The sequence below is a fragment of the Chiloscyllium plagiosum genome, unplaced genomic scaffold, assembly GCF_037043375.1.
Source record: "Chiloscyllium plagiosum isolate Xiang-an unplaced genomic scaffold, Cpla_swu_hap1 HiC_scaffold_28, whole genome shotgun sequence".
Lineage (NCBI taxonomy): Eukaryota > Metazoa > Chordata > Chondrichthyes > Orectolobiformes > Hemiscylliidae > Chiloscyllium > Chiloscyllium plagiosum.
The window spans coordinates 7,397,388-7,403,697 of record NW_028270166.1 but is presented as its reverse complement, the minus strand read 5'-3'; positions in this window follow the sequence as shown (position 1 = coordinate 7,403,697).

Genomic DNA, 6,310 nt, shown 5'->3' with positions numbered 1-6,310 from the left:
AGAGAGAAGGGGGCGAGAGTGAATGTGAGAGAGAGAGAATGAGAGAGAGAGAGAAAGGGAGGAGAGTGAATGGGAGACAGAGAGAGAGGAAGAGAGAAAGAGAAAGAGAGAGATGGGGAGAGTGAATGGGAGAGAGAGAGAGAATGGGGAGAGAGAGGGAGAGAGAGAAGAGGGAGAGAGAAGGAGAGAGAGGGGGAGAAGGAATGGGAGAGAGAGAGGGAGAGAGAGAAAGGAGGGAGAGAGAGGGAGTGAGATAAAGAGTGAATGGAAGAGAGAGCAGGGAAGTGGGATACAGAAAGGGAGGGACTGAGAGGGAGACAGAGAGAGACAGAAAGAGGGAGAGGGAGACAAAAAGAGAGGGAGTGAGAAACAGAAGGGTCAGTGACAGATGGAGAGTTAGAGAGAGTGAGAATGAGAGAGGAAGTGAAAGAGAGTGCAAGTGAGAGTGGGACTGAAAGATGGAGGGTGAAAATGAGAGTAGGAGAGAGCGAGGGCGGTGAGAATGAGAGGAAGTGACACTGAGAGTGGGAGAGGGAGAAAGAGAGTGAGAGTCGGAGGGAGAGAAAAGTGTTTGGGCAGAATAACAAAGGTTTGAAAGCAAAAGTTGTATCTGATTGAGGAATAAGCCACTTCCCTATGCAATCTCAGGCTACAGTTATAGGAATGTAAAACATACCATTATATCTTAAAAATATCAGGGCGCTTCTAGTTTCTATTTATTCTTCATAAATAGTGCATGCTGTTAAAAACATCATGTGAGATTTTCAAAATGTTTAAACGTCATCATTTCAGAGGGAGCAGTAAAGTATCTATGCTACAAATTCAGTCTGTAATTAGCCACTCAGTGGACTGGAGTTTAATGTACCTTAAAGTGAATTTCCTTTACCTGCTCAGAAATTGCTGGAGAAACTCAGCAAATCTGGCAGCATTGATGGAGACAGACAGAAACAGAGTGAATGTTTTAAATCCAGTGTGACCTTTCCTCAGAACTAGAGAGGGAGACCCAGGGACTGTAAAAATAACAATTCTGAGGACTTACACTGGGCATGAAACATTAACTTTGTTTCTCTCTCCATAGACCTGCTGAGTTTCTCCAGCATCCACTGTGTTTGTTGTTTGCTATAAACAGGGGGCACCTGTTTGCAGTAAAATCTCTGCTGAAATTTTAACCAGAGGGATATCAAATAGTAATATTCAATTTTGTGTGTAGTGACTGACTAATACGGACTAGGTGGCACAGTGAGAAATCTATTGGCCCGTGACTGACACTGATCCCCCTCAAGTGTACGAGCGAGACGACCTCAGATAAGCATTGGAACTGTTCCAGATTGCCATACAGTCAGCTGCCCAGTCAGGTGCAGATGGGCAGGCACAAGCTGTTAAGAGGATTAGACTGGGCTAACCTACCTCAAGTAGTCAAATAGCAGCCGGTGCGTAGCAGTAGGGAGAGCCAGACTTTAGCTCGGTGAAGGCAAAACAGTTTCGGAAAAGTTAAATTCTTGTAATCACTGCGGGTCGGAGAGAAAGTAAGCTAATGTCTAGATGAGTCTTCATCAGAGCTGAAAAGTTAGCTTGTTCTATCTCCATGGACACTGTCTGACCCACTGTGATCTCCAGCATTTGGTGTTTTCAGTACAGATTCCTGAATCTGTAGTAATTTGCTCTTGTCTGGTCTTGAGTGTAGGGGTCATCAGATGGTTACTTGCCTCTAATGAATTGTACCTAGCAGCTCCAGGAAAGGCAAGGTGGGTCCAGAGAACTGAGTGGAAGATACAGGTCTCATTACCTATAGTGTCAGGGTTTGAACACCAGCTCCCCCCCCTCCCCCGACTGATGGGATGGAAATCTCTCGGGTCTGTAGCTGCAGGTGCAAAGGTGCATTTTATGCAGAATCCAAAACTTATCCACATTGAGTGTGACTCCAACACACAGAGAAAGCCTCTGACTCACCAGCCACTGGCAGATTTACTCAGAGAGAGAGCTATCGGTGGGGCAGGGCAAGAAACAAGGGTTTTTTCTCATGATGCTTTCATTGTAGGAGGGTGTCTCTGGCTAGGCCAGTATTCATTGCCCATCCCTAATTGCCCAGAGGGCAGTTAACAGTCAACCACATTGCTGTGGGTCTGGAGTCACATGTAGGTCAGACCACAAGACATTAGTTTCCTTCCCTAAAAGACATTAGGGATGGGTTTGTATAACAATTGATAATGGTTTCAGGTCACCATTACTGACACAAACATTCTATTTCATGTTATCTTAATTGAATTTGAATTCGACCAATTAGTGAGTCGGTTAGCTCAGATGGTTAGAGTTTGGTGCTAATAACACCAAGGCTGTGTGTACAATCCCCCCCCCCACTGGCCAAGTGTAGTGCCGAGGTTGGTAAGTGTGTGATGTTGTCAGGGCTTGTCATTGCTTTTACGTGTAGCTCAGTAGTAGAATATTTGACTATAGATCAAGAGGCTTCCCCAGTTCAAATCTGGGGTGCCCCCTTTATGCAAGCACCTTCCCTACACTTGAGCAGCTTTTTTATTGGTGGCTCTATAGCTGGGTGGTTAGAGCACTGGTCTTGTAAACCAGGCGTCGTGAGTTTCATTCACCCTGGGGCCTTGCTGCATTTTGGGGTGGCTCGGTGGTTAGCACTGCTACCTCACAGAACCAGGTTCAATTCCAGCCTTGGGTGACTGTCTGTGTGGAGTCTACACATTCTCCCCGTATCTGTGTGGGTTTCCTCCGGGTGCTCTGGTTTCCTCCCACAGTCCAAAGATGTGCAGGTCAAGTGAATTGGCAATGATAAATTGCCCATAGTGTTAGGTGCATGATTCAAAGGGAAATGGGTCCGTATGGGTTGCTCTTTGGAGGGTTGGTGTGGACTTGTTGGGCCGAAGGGCCTGTTTCCACACTGAATCTAATCTACTCGAGTGGGATTTGAACATATATTCCTAAAATATTAGCCCTGTTCATCTTGGGATCAAGGTACATTATGGAAGCAGGGAAGGCTTCACTGCATCTAATGGTCGGTAGATATGACCTGGGGGTGCTTGGTATTAACAAAGATCAAAGTGATCTCCTTCCTTAGCCTATTCAGAAATTAGACTTCTACTATCCATTTTTTTCTAACCTGCAAAAGTATATTGGACAGGGGAGCTGGTGGTTTCCTTATTTGTTAATGGGATGTGGGTGTCACTGGCTGGACCAACATTTATTGCACTTCCCTAACAGCCCCTGCCTAAGGAGGTAGTGAGGTGCTTTCATGAACTGAGGCAGCTCGTGTGTGGACTCCCACAGTACCACAAGCAGGTGTGCTCCAGGATTTTGATCCAGCGTCAGTGAAGGAATGGTGATGTATTTCCCAGTTAGGATGGTGAGTGGCTTGAAGGAGACCAATTCCTATTCCACTCTCCAGCTCTGATCCTCTGTCTTTGAGCAATTATTCTGCCCTGAAACCTCTTTCACTTGTCTCTACTTCAAAGAGAAATATCTCATCTCGTCTTCTCTCCCATTGAAAACCAGGGGGATGCACTGATTGGCTTGATTCCTATGGTTTTTGTCAAAAAAAACTCAAGTTTTCTGTTCAAAACAGAACTGTCACTGTCACATGGTGTTCCCATGTATCTGCTGCCCTTGCCCTTCTAGATGGTAGAGGTTACACATTTGGAAGGTGGTAACTGAGGAGTCTGTGAGTAGTATAATATTACAGCAAAATGAATGAAGAGACATGATTAATGCTCTGAACTTTTTCTATGCTGTGAAGGTGGCGCTGAATAGAATAATGTAAATTTGAAAAAGATATAATATTTTATTGTTATATTTACACAAGGAACTCCAAAATTAAGAACATTGTACAATTCGGACAGAATGCTTGTAGCAATATTTATCATGGGGCTAACCTTCAGGGAATGTGGGTGAACAGGAAATGTTTCATGGATTATGTGCAGGAAAAAGAATTGCTTGGGATCTGTAATCATTAAGTTTCATTAACAGTATCTCCCAGTAAAGGGAAGGATAAACATTGCTGTGTCCATGATCTTCCCAGTCCTGGACTGGGTCAGTCTGGTGGAGCGGTATGTTCACTGTGTTGTGAGTAGCTAGTGACAGTTCTGTTTTGAACAGAAAACTTGAGGGTGTTTTGACAAAAACCATAGGAATCAAGCCGATCAGTGCATCCCCTGGTTTTCAGTGGGAGAGAAGACGAGATGAGATATTTCTCTTTGAAGTAGAGACAAGTGAAAGAGGTTTCAGGCAGAATAATTGCTCAAAGACAGAGGATCAGAGCTGGAGAGTGGAATAGGAATTGGGCAGGGCTGTCTGTCAAGGCAACTTTCGATAAGCAAACTCATCTCGTGAGATCATATACAGTGTGGTCGGACGTCAAAAGAAATCTTATTTGGCAAACAAGAGGCAGTTACTTTAAATAGATTCTGCTTGCAAAATGATTGATTTTGGAGACAAATATAATGAATATCGCCAGGGCTTGATAACTGTAACTGTGAGGAATGAGCCGGTAGGCTGGGGTACCCAAAGAGGCTGATTAGATTAGATTAGATTCCCTTCAGTGCGGAAACAGGCCCTTCGGCCCAACAAGTCCACCGAAGAGTAACCCATCCAGACCCATTCCCCTACTAATGCACCTATCACTATGGGCAATTTAGCATGGCCAATTCACCTGACCTGCACACTTAATTGAGGTGGACAAAATTATGAGAAGCCGCGAGAGAATTAGGCATGAAATTCCCATTTTCCAAAGTACAGAAACGTCAATTATTAAGGGACATAGATTTAAGGAAGGATTTAAGATGGAACACGAAGAAATGGTTTCTTAAAAGGAACCCGGTTCTGTACCTGAAGCACTTGAAGCTGCAAGGCTACAGCCGAGGGGAATTGGGACTAAAATGGATAACTACTATTTTCTACTCTGGGCTGGGACAGTCATAATGGGCTGAGCGGCCTCTTGCTGTGCAATAGAAAAGCTATGAAATCAGATCTTTGTCCAATGAGTTAAGATCTCAAGGTCACCCTCGTGATGGTATAACTGGTATTAAACAAACCACTGTCCCTTCCAAATCCTTTCTTAGAACATGTGTCAAAAAAGAGAAAAGACTCAGGGAAGCGGAAAAGAGTTGCTTGGGACCACAGACTGGGTGAGAAACCTTCATTTCAACACATTGGTCTTGGGGAAAGGAGAACCCATTCATGCTTGGATCCCATTCAGGAGTAGATGTGAAAGGAGAAGACTGGGGTCTGATCTTGAGTTGGGCTTTTGCCAGTTCAATTCTGGGTAGACCTTAAGTGACTCTGAGATACTTGCATTAATTTGTTATGCCGTTTGCATGTCATCTCAAGGTCACACCAGCACCTTCGAAGGTTTCAGGTTCCACTCTGGAGGATTAAGCATAACAGTCTAGGGCAACACTTCACACCACCTTGCTGAGGGAGGCAGAGGGAGGATGAGATGTTAATATCTGAATGTGAAAGATGCCATGGCATTAGATCAAAGAAGAGTACGGGAACTATCTCCAGAGAATAATCATCTCTCAACCATAGAAACATAGACAACAGGAGTAGGCCCATTCAGCCCTTCAAGCTTGCTCTGCCATTCGTTCTGGTGATGTTGGACTGGGGTGGACAAAGTCAGAAGTCACATGACACCAGGTTATAGTCCAAAAGGTTTACTTGAAATCACAACCTTGCAGAGCACTGCCCCTTTGTCCTGTTGAAGGGTAAGCGCTCCAAAAGCTTGTGATTTCAAATAAACCCATCGTGTGACTTCTGAATTCATTATGATCATGGGGCATTGTCCAACTCAGTCCCCTGATCTTGCTTTCTCCCTCATGCCCTTTGATCTCTGTTAGCCCTAAGAACGATGTCTAACTCCTTCTTGAAAATGTTTAATGTTTTGACCTTGTATGGCAGAGCTTTCCACAGGCTCCCCATGCTCTGGAAGAAGCTCACCTGAGTCCTGAATGGCCTACTCTGTACCCCGTGACCCTACATCTGGATGCCCTAGTCATCAGGAACATCCTTCCTGTACCTACCCTGTCTAGTTTTGTCAGACCAACATCAACCCAGACGGTTAACGTGGTCATTATCTCATTGCTGTTTGTGGGAGGTAACCACATGCAAATTGGCTGCTGTTTCTCATTTTACAATAAAGACTACATTTTAGAAGCATGCTGGCAGCTGTAAAATGTCATGGAACATAGTGAGGTCATAAAGGCACTATAAAAATGCAAATATTTATTTTATTAGATGATGGCCTCATATTAATATATTGTTAAAATCTATTTATTATGTAAATGAATATTAAATA